This window comes from Phyllopteryx taeniolatus, chromosome 13 (genome assembly GCF_024500385.1).
Source record: "Phyllopteryx taeniolatus isolate TA_2022b chromosome 13, UOR_Ptae_1.2, whole genome shotgun sequence".
NCBI classification, from domain to species: Eukaryota; Metazoa; Chordata; class Actinopteri; order Syngnathiformes; family Syngnathidae; genus Phyllopteryx; species Phyllopteryx taeniolatus.
This window is the reverse complement of record NC_084514.1, coordinates 20,691,001-20,702,165: the sequence shown is the minus strand read 5'-3', so window position 1 is coordinate 20,702,165 and position 11,165 is coordinate 20,691,001.

Here is an 11,165-nt window from a genome sequence, read left to right as displayed (position 1 = left end):
AAAAAAAAAGTCTTCTTCTTCTTCTGTGCCGGAACAGTTTTGCTGTGCAACAGGGGAGTTTGAAACAGTCCCTCTGCTTATTTTTATTATTATTCTGCTGTTTATTGAAAATGCAGCCAGACAGAGAAGGGTTTAAGGGACAGAACGGACAAGGGAAATAATGGTGCAAAGCACAGCAGAACAATAGTCTATATATTTGACCACAAGTAACGTTGCAAAAGTCAATTCATATTCTTAGGTATTTGTGTAGGGGGGTGGGGAGGGGCACCCGATAAGGACATGCAACAACTAACCAATAGGACAAGATGAGAGAGGACATAAAAGGATGGATGTGGGAAATGGACAAGGCAGTGCTACTGATGAGTGATGTGGTGAGATGCTTTTATAGTGTCTAAACACTAAGAACCTGTGAGTGTGGTATCTTAATATAACCTATGTTATTGTTAGTTGTCCCAGCATAAGCAATTCAAGCCTATAGCGTGTCTATGCAACTTATTAGTGAATGAACACCATATCACATGCATGTTAGTCGATGAAGTTGTTGAGCCGGCACATTGAGGAAGGGTGGGCCCGCCGGCTCACCCGCTCCCAAGGACCCAGGGCAGTGCCCAAGCAAAGCGCTCCGACCAGTCCCAGAGGGAGGGACACGGCGACCGGACCCCACACCCCCAGGCTCAATCCCCCCACCCAGCGCGCCCCATTGCCACCACCACCCCCAGAAAGCATGGGGGCCCCAACCACCAACAGGGCCCAACGCAGGAGCCAGCGGCCACCCAAAAAAGGTCACATTCCGCCAAAAGCAAGCCCATGTTAAGCACCTGCCGTGAGCAATAACGATAATAATAACACCTGGCCAAGTGTCCTCCCCCAGCACATACAGAAGACACCACACAAAGATTTCATTGCACCACCGATTTCAAAGTCTCGCGTGATCACACGTAATCTCACAAAACGGAAGGAGAAGAAACAATTCCTGATACGCGCCGAGTATTGCCGAAGGTTGCCGGAGCCGTGAGCCTTGTAAAATGAAATGTTCTCAAAAAACGACTTGCTTTTGAAAATACTTACTGCTGTCTGGGGAACCCACTTTAATACATAAAATGGCATCGCGTAAGATATGTTTGTTTTCATTTACAGTCGCTTCCGTATTCGTCAGTCTTGGGTGCTTCTTTGATTGGCTACATTCTGTTCCACGTCACCATTCTCGGCGTCGTGACTTGGGAGAAGTCGTTGTTCCCCACGCATAAAGATTTTTGTTCGTAAATATTGAACACGTTTATTATTTAAGATTGTTTCGGACCCTAAAATTGGGACGAATCCACTCTTAACACACATCAGACCTAAGGACAGTCTTTTAGGATAAGCATGTCAAAGGCCAGAGAAGTTTAAGTCTTATAAGATAATACAGTTAAGATACAGTAACAACTCCTGTGATACATTCTCTCCTGCTCTGGCCTCTGCAGCCTGATTAGCCACTGTGGGACTTTATCAGTTTCCACATATTGATTATCTATCAGCATAATGAAGGTGACATTTCAACCCAAGCATGTATGTCCCTGTCATACATTCCCCTGGGGGCAAGACTAAAGTGGAGAAAGAGTAGGTAATTAATGGATCTGATCAAGTGAGCAATGTCTGATAGCCGAATAAATCCAATGTGTCTTTGTGAGAAAGTGTGCATGTAGCTAACAGAAGTAGGTATTTATAAAGTGCGCCCAAGAGAAAAATCCGACCCCTTTTTTTTAATGATGGTGGCCTCCTTGTGGGCCAAGAGGTCAGTAAATATTTACCTCCAGATTGATTTTGAAATAGCTAAAGTAAATAGCAAATATGAACATTCTACTGTGGTTTTAAAACCAACATGTAGTTTTCTTCTTTTGACAGCATGCCTCATAGACAAATTTGGCTATATAATGAAATTAATTGGTTTAACATTTCACGTGTTTATAATTTAATCCACTGCAGGTCAATTCCATTTTTTTTTGTACAATGTGACATGCATCTGTTTTTTTAATGTCAGTGTGAACAGTACAATTCAGTTTGTTTTCATATTTGACCCTGGCCTCTTTCATATGTAGATATAAATCAGATATGTCCCTGACAAGAGTGCAGTATGGATGGTTATATATATATATATGTATATATATATATATATATATATATATATACGTATATATATATATACACATGGGGGGGCCGCATGGCAATTTTCCTTTTTTTAAATTTAGTTTTAATGCACTGTTTCCAACAGATACACTACAAGAAAAGATCAGTAAAACCTGTAATATTGGAACGTGGTTTGCACATTATATTTTGTGTTTAGTGTTGCACTTCAGATGTCTTGATATTGCACTTCAGATGTCTTGATATTGCACTACCACGCCTGTGTCCTCTCCATCAGGCTCATTTGCAGCGATCTGTGACGTTTTGAGATAAAACAAACAAAACAAAAAAAAACTTAAGTTTAGCGCATTTGGTCAGCTCTCCTTTATTTAGTTTTAGCTTTTTGTACTTGCTCTTTTTATTGTCCATCTCGAGTCTTACAATATGTCTGTGACTCTCCTGTGGCTATTTGATCGGTCGTCGTGAAGGTAACCTAATATAGGAACCACTAACCTTATGTTTGCAGTCGGGCAACTCTGACCGACATCCCCACTGACTGGGTGTCACCTTGACAATACCCAGCAGGCAGACTAGCATCTCTCCAACAAGTTACTATTTTTACTTTTTTTTTTTTTTGTCCATAGTGGGACTCCAACCCATGTCCTAAAAGACTGAGCTACTGCTACCCCAAATGTTGTGAAAAGGAAATGTGCTTTTCTGATTCTGTTTGACAGGTGCGCTACGCATATGGAAAGATTTAGATGTTTGGACTTTTGCTCTGGGAAACCATTGCAATTAAACACCTCCACATTTTAATTGAAGACCCGTGGAAAAATACCTATTACACAGCCCCAGGTTATCATACATTTAACGATGGATGTTATTTTTCTGTCGTTATGCCAGTTGGCTTTGGCCATTTTCTCTACAGCACTGGTTCCCCAGCTTTGGTGGTGATGTTGGAGCTCTTTTTCCATGGTCCTGCGCCATGTTAGTTTGGGCCTCCTCTCTTTTGTTTGACCTTTGGGGTCCAATGTAATGCAATTTTAGGGATTGCAGTTGTTTCAATTCTGAGTACATGTCCGGGTTCACAGTCACAATTACAAGATCATTAAGAAAACAATCCCTACTGAGGAAAAAACATTTTCATCAAGTTTTCCAATAAAAAGTGGTTAAGAGGATTGGAAAAAAATGACAAGCATAATATTTAATGTTGAAAAACAGATATTTGATAAAAAGAAAAACTTTAATCAACAGAAAATGTCCAGTACAATAATGATGGCTACATAAATTAAGCTGCTTTAAATTATACTGTATCTATCTGATTCAAGATATTCATTGTAGTGCATCACTTGTATTACTTGACTGGTAGGCAAACCAAACAACAACCTAGACATGCACCATTGATTTGCTTTTCATGAGAAAAAAAGCTTTAAGGATATGCTGAGAGAAAAAAGAATAGTGGCAATTTGGTTGACCTTTACTACAGCTACAGTGTCGTTCACCTCTTCAGTCATATCATTCAAGTAAGTAATCACTTTATATAATGATTTACAAAATAGAGAAGCAGATGGGGAGTAGAGAGAGCAAGAGAGAATTGGAAAAGTTACAATTAGAAGACCAAGTACTGTAGCTCCTGAGAAATCAGGAATGCGCTGAAAGTGCAGATTGGATTTACTGTACAATATACATTATTAATCAGAACTATAATTAATGGAAAAGCGGGATATAGGCACAGTGTGGTCATGCTTTGCAGTCAGTTTGCGCAAAGCCAGTTAAACGTGAGCAAGGCTGGACTGAATAGAATAGAATAGAATAGAGCTTCATTGTCACAGGAACAATGAAAATCAGTGAGGCATCTCACAATTTGTAGCAGTGAGGTAAAAAAGAAGTAGACATCGACACACACAATTATCAAAAGTAAGTACAGCGCTCCGTGAAGGTGAAACCAATATATTGCACTTGATATTTGGAGGCACTTAACGCCATATTACATGAAAGACAGTCCCAGAAAGCTATCAAACTTATTCAAACTGCCACTGTCACAAAGTTTTCTTAATATTCTTTTTTTTTTTTTTTTTTTTTTTTTTTATTTTTTTTTTTTTTTTAAGCACCAACTTCCAGTTAAAGGCTATCGATCAGGTAAGTACATTTCTATGACAACACAACTGTGCACGACAAAGGCAGGACGATACACTTTATGTGTGATTTTATATATAACATCAAGATTTTGCAACACTTTTCAAGACTTACACAAACTAGATAATTATCAAGAGTAAGAGTGGGGTGAGCATGAACTTCGCAAACTAATGTCCATACTGCTACCGAGATTATGATCCTGGCGGAAGAGGCATCCAATAACTGAGAATGAAGAGCAGCATCAATGGTCATGGCAGCACCACAACCGAAGCCGGAAAGGTGGCTGGCGACCGCTGAAGATGAATGGGAGATGTTTGAGCAGGATCCACCACAGCGTGGCAGATAACGAGCGCTAGCTAAGAAAAAGAGTTAATTGCTAACTGAGCTATGCTATATGCTTTCTGCCTTTCCCAGTTTACATACACTCCTTAATATGAAAGAAAGATGACTCGCATTGACCGTGCAGTAATTTTGGTCCATGTGTACCACACAAGGTAAATCTGCGTCTCTCGCAAATGACTGCATACTATGTATGGTCTTTGAACATGCCGTCGCTCGATGAGTAAATGTGTTATGAGCGAATGTAAATGTCAGGGCTGAACTGAATGACGAAGTGCTGAACGAATCCTTTGAACAAATCATTTTAATGAACTGATTCTAGTGCTTCTGTACTAGGCGTGCTGTCAAAAGAACTGCCGTTCCAATTGTTAGCAACTCACCAAGGCACCAACAAGAGACACAGCCAAACACAGAAACTCAGGATAACTTGAGACAAAACCAAATGAAAACACAACGCATAAGCAAAAGGTCACCAAAAGCACAGATCATGTCAAAAAGACTGAGGGAAAAGTATTCCTGTGACCTTTGTCCTTAGACCTGCAGTGCCATTTAAAGACACGAGATTGGAGAGGAATAAATATGGCTTCGCTTTTAGAGAAGGAATATATGAGTGCTATGTTAATTTTGTAGGTTTGTTCTACTTTTTCTTCCTCAGAAACTATGTCACCTCTCTTTGCCCCTTGACAATGTTTGAATTCAGTGCAAGAACAGAATGTGTGCCTCACAGGGTGTCTGTGATTGTCAGACTCATACGCTCACGTTTGCACTGCAAAGCTCATTGAGACAGCAACTGTTAACAGAGTTTTTTAATGGGAGTTTAAAAATGCCATATTTGCTCTGCTGAGCTGCTCTAGTTTCATTCATGTCTGGTTTCCCTTTCAGTTGTCTGTTCTATATTGACATATATTTCCTTGTACTGCAGTCTTCCCATTTTCTCTATCCCTTGTAAATAAAATTATCTTATGTCACAATTAACCAGGTCAGATCGTTGGAAAGTCACAAAAAATTCAGTGTCTACAAAGTTAGTAATAAGATTTTATTGGCAATGCAAAGTTTATGACCTTGAAATACAAGTTGGGCAAATTTTGTTCAGTAAAGTTACAACAATTACATATTTGACCATCTGATGTGGTATTGTTTTTTCTTCTTCTTCTTTTTTATCTGTTAAATTGAGGATTCACTGTATATCCTTTTTGACAAATGTTGCTGCTCACCAGCTCAGTGGCAGTCCTATTTCAATAGACTGTGCACATAACGCCGTGACATATTTCCATTCTGGAAAACACTGTACATTTGACCCTTTGCTGAATGACTCGGGGGGGGGGGGGGGAAAGCATTTCTTCCCCCCCAAAAGCAACACAAACAATACCATTAACATGTTTGTGTTCCAATCTGTACACCGGCATCCAAAATCCACAACCTTTTAAGCTACCACGGGTTTCCTAGCGACGTCAGAATTACACAACAGTGCATGAACGCATTACATTAAAGGAGAAATTGACTCATTTGAGACATCTGGGAACTAAAAATGACCTCCAACCTTAATATGTGGACAAAGAATGTTTATATGTGCCCTGCGATTGGCTGGCGACCGGTTCAGGGTGTACCCTGCCTCTCGCCCGAAGATAGCCGGGATCGGCTCCAGCACGCCCTTGACCCTAGTGAGGATAAGGGGTCCAGAAAATTGATGGATGGATGGATAATGTTTTCAGGGTCAGAATGCTGAGATGATGAGTCGGAAAGCAAAGCTGAGTTCTACAGAGAGTAAAACCTTTTGTGTCAGTGATGGCATGCGGTGGCCTCATCATCATTGCTGGTTATCTGTGAGTTTTTAGAATTGATTTAAAAAATTTTACTTTCTGTTTTTAAAGCTTTAAATGGTCAGGCTCCGGCATATATCTGTGATCTGCTTATTCCCTATGAGCCTGATCGATACCTGAGATCCTCCAGTAGGGCTCTCATTAAGGTTTCAAAAACTCACCTTGTCACTTAGGGTGACCGGACCGTTTCAGTTTGAGCCCCTCATCTGTGGAACTCCCTGCCTGAAGATCTCAGGCAAGCAAACTCAATACCCTCTTTTAAATGTGTTCTGAAGAAGCACTTTTATCGTACTGACTTCCACCCAACAGTGATTGGTTGTGCTGTTCCTACTAGATTGACCCACACTACAGCATTTTCTGACCATAACATTGTGTGGTATCAGGCTGTTGTGGTTGTGTATGCTTTATTCAAGCATTACTCACTGTTTGTTGAAATAATTAATTTTAACATTGCCAATATGGTGTTGTTTTTTGTTGTTGTTGTTGTTACTGATTAGGCTTTAACCATCCAATCCACCAAAGAACAACAAAAAAGAGTCATCAGTAACAGTAGAAGAATGAACTGTATGTTCGTATAACGGTTGTTTTTGTGTTTCAATGAATAGAAACACAAATTGTGGCAAAAACGGCTGAATATGTTTTTCAATGGAAAATAACAAACAAGGACTAGACAGTTTCGAGATGGATTAAAAAAAAAAACTATTTGGTAAAAGCTGCTATTATTCATACATTGCTCATACCAGATGGCTCATCTGTGCTTCCTCTCTGTTGCCTCATTTGGAAACATTTGGAAACCTTCACCACTCATGGAGCTCTCGCTCTCATTGCTTTAAATCTACATTGATCACAAGCTAAATTAACTGCACTCAGTCCCCCTCTCTATTTCGATTGTTTAGCTGTAATGGCAGTATATTAACAGATGCTCTGGCAAGACAGGAGGAAAAGAGGGAGGGCGACTGTTTCCAAAGAGGCCTGTTTTATTAACAATAACACGGTGGCTGGGCAGACTGATCAGTCTCCTTCAAGCATACATAATTACTATAGTACAGATAGAAAGAGAGGTGTAAAGGTCCAGACAGGTGCAATGAGGTGAACAGTGGAGAGAAAATGAGGGTCCATTAAGTTTGTCATCCGCAATACACCACCTGAGGTCACCGCACAAGACAACACCCTTTTCTTCCTCCTTTCTCGCTCAGCCTGCCCCTCTTCGGAGTAATTGCTTGTGTCTCTACATCTCATGCTCTAACACTACTCCTCACCCACTAATCATTTATTATATATATATTTCTTTTAAAAAGCCTTTCTTTGCATAGTGGTGACATAAGTGGAACAATGTGCGTATTTAACTGTCTTTATTTCCCAATTCTTCTTCCTCTCCCTCCCTTTTTATTTGATATGCATGGCTGTAATCGTTAAGGTAAATGAGGCACTGTACGCCTGTATGCCTCAAGCCTTCTCTCTGCCAATTACTCCCACACAATAAGGAATTTTAATCAAAGTCTGGCTTTGGGAGAGGAGGCTGAGAATTAGCTTTTCTTATCATATAAAATAAATTAATTTCTGTGTATAAATGATGTAGATAATGGTGATAGTTTAATATTAGAGCAGTGATTCTTAAAGTGTGGTACATGTTCCACGAGTGGTACATGGTCTCCTTCTTGTGGTATGCAAAGAATCACTGAATTAAATGTTCATACTGAGCATAATGTTACAGTGGCTCAAACATTTTTCTTAAACCAGAACAGTACATTTGTCATGCACAGTTCAGTTGTATTAAAGTGCTGAGAATGTTTGCATTTAATCTTTTGGAACTGTTTGTTGCAAACATTTATTTAGGTAAAACATTTTCAGGTCCCATGCCATCAAAATCCTTTTTTTAATTTTAATTTTTTTTACTGTTTTATGCATAACAAGCAGTCTGTGACATTGTTTTTGTTTGACATTTGTGCGTTTTTTTTTTAATTGAATGCCAAAGGCAATCACTTTTTCTTATTGTGAGAGTAACACCCTTGCACAACTTCTCACTTGAAGAAATTTATGAATGAGACCAATTGAAGTTTGAACTATCCTGTCGACACTAATTAGTTTAAAATCTTTCAATTAACCTGTTTTATTGACAAGTACATTAGAGCTGCAATATTCACACTTACACAATCACATTATTGCTATACAAAAAAACAAATTAAGAAAAAATGAAGGAGCAGTATTAAGTTAAACATGGATTTTTTAAATCTAATGTAAGCAAGAAAAAAAAAGATTACAATGTTGCATGTTGGTATGTGGCAAATAATAATTATAGTGTAAATATGTTACAGTTCTCTTGTCGCAATGGTGAGGCCCTGCTACTTCCCAGCATGCTTTGCAGCCCTCTTTGTAAATGTGACCCAAACTGATCGGAAGTTGCACGGCCATGTTTTGAGCTATATACATTTTCTGAAAACGATGTATAGATTGTGGTAATCTAGTAACATTTGTTGAAGATGTGTCAGCATTAGTCTAGCAACAAGGCTGTTTTGTTTACATCGCATGTGTCTGTATTACGGCCTCTCTTTGGTTCATACGTATAATGACCTACATTTGAATTAAATCTGCGACTGCCGAGAACCCCAAGCTTTCTGTTAATACCAAATGGGATGTGGTTTTCCCCGTTTTGCGCGTGGCAGCAGCCGCTGTACTCTCTCAATAAAAGCCTTTTTTTCCAGAGGCATTAAGGTAAGAATTTCAAATCAGTTCCAACTGGGAAGTGATCTTTAATTATTTTTTAGGTGTTTGAATCACATTTGAAAATGGATCTTGTTCACATGGTCAGAGGCTTTATTTATGGGCTCAAGCTCAAAACAGCCCTGCGACTCCGATCGGTTTTGTGTGGGAGGGTCACAAATCCTGTAGTTGTACTAAAGCAGGCTAAACGTTGCACTTTATTTAAATTTGTGCTGGCCGTATTGTTATGAACGTAAGAATACGGGCAGACATTTGTGTGTGTGCCTTAGCTTATGTTGACCAGTGTTTTATTTCATGAAACCCTGAATGTGGGTTGCCATAATGAGTAATGCCTGCCGCCCACTCAGTGATGTGGCCGAACCCCACTAAACCTTTGCGCCGGCAAAATTTCACTATTCACACAGACTAGTAACTCTTGAATGAGGAACTAATGTCTTGCTTAAGTTGAACTCATTTTACGATATTTTCACTCAAATTGAATAAGGAACAAGCCATGAAAAAAACATTTCCCAACTAGTTTTGAGTTTATTTAACTAAATATAGTGCTTGGAATGAGTATTTTATTTCTCTCTTCAGGAGAGTCAGCATATTTTTCTTATTTCAAGAAATTTTACAAAGTGTAATTCTCTTACTGCACTGGCACTGCACTTATTTCTAGTCTGAATCAAAATAATCCACAATTGTCCCCCACTATTTTCATTATTACCCACATTGCCGTTCAGCTCACGTTCCCTATTAGGGGGCCAACAATCCAACGCTTGATGAATTGTGCTTCACAATGATAGTAAGACATCAAAGGATCCAAACACGATGTCGCAATGATCGCTTGGCCCCCACAAGCCATAAGACGCCGTGATATCGCCAAGAACCAATCAGAACAAAGTTGTTTTACACATATAAATTAAGAATAAGAGCAATCCAATCAGAACAAAATTTTATTTACATATTGAATATTAATGAGACATCCAGCTGTCTCAATTGCCAGGCATAAGAGACCAACTAGAATAGCTTCAAAATGGCATTCTGGGCAAATTGTCTCCCAAACCGAATAAAAGTGCATCAAAGATTATGGAAAAAAAAAAGTAAAAATAAATGATAGTATGATAGTATTTAACTTGTATGTGCAATACATTTCAGTTGAATCATTACCGTAATTTCTCGTGTGTTAAGTGTAATTCCCCCCCTGCGCATTATACTTAAGTATAGGGGAAAATGAAAAAAACTTTCACATTTTATAAATGTATGCCGCCATCTAGAGGTTATCCAAAAGACTTTCATTCAAATAGGCTACCGCCCCTTAGAGGTTATGAGAAAGGTGTACACTTTCATTCTAATACACCACCGCCACCTAGAGGTTATGATAAAGGTGTAGCCTACACTTTCATTCCAATATGACAAGGGTACATATGACTGCATTTATGTACAATTGTGCTCAGAAGTTTACATGCCCAGACAGAATTTGTGAAATCTATCTATCTATCTATCTATCTATCTATCTATCTATCTATCTATCTATCTATCTATCTATCTATCTATCTATCTATCTATCTATCTATCTATCTATCTAGATATATTTTTTCACATTTTATAAATGTATGATGCCATCTAGAGGTTATGAAAAAGCTGTACACGTTAATTCCAATATGCCACCGCCCCCTAGAGGTTATGAAAACGTTGGACACTTTCATTCTAGTATGCCACCTACTGGTAATGAAAAAAGTGTAGCTTACACTTTTGTTCCAATATGACAGGGGTACATATGACTGCATATATGTACATTGTGCTCATAAGTTTACATAACCTGGCAGAATTTGTGAAATATTGTTTTTTTAATGACTGAACAGCAACCATCATTAATTTATTTATGGTTATATTTTTTTGATGATAATGCTTTCCTGAAATGCTTGACAGTTTAATTTGAATCATATTATATCCATCCATCCATCCATCCATTTTCAACACCGCTTATCCTGGTTAGGGTCGCGGGGTGCCGGAGCCTATCTGAATCACATTAAAATAAAATTAAATGTGTTTCGCCTGGCCCTG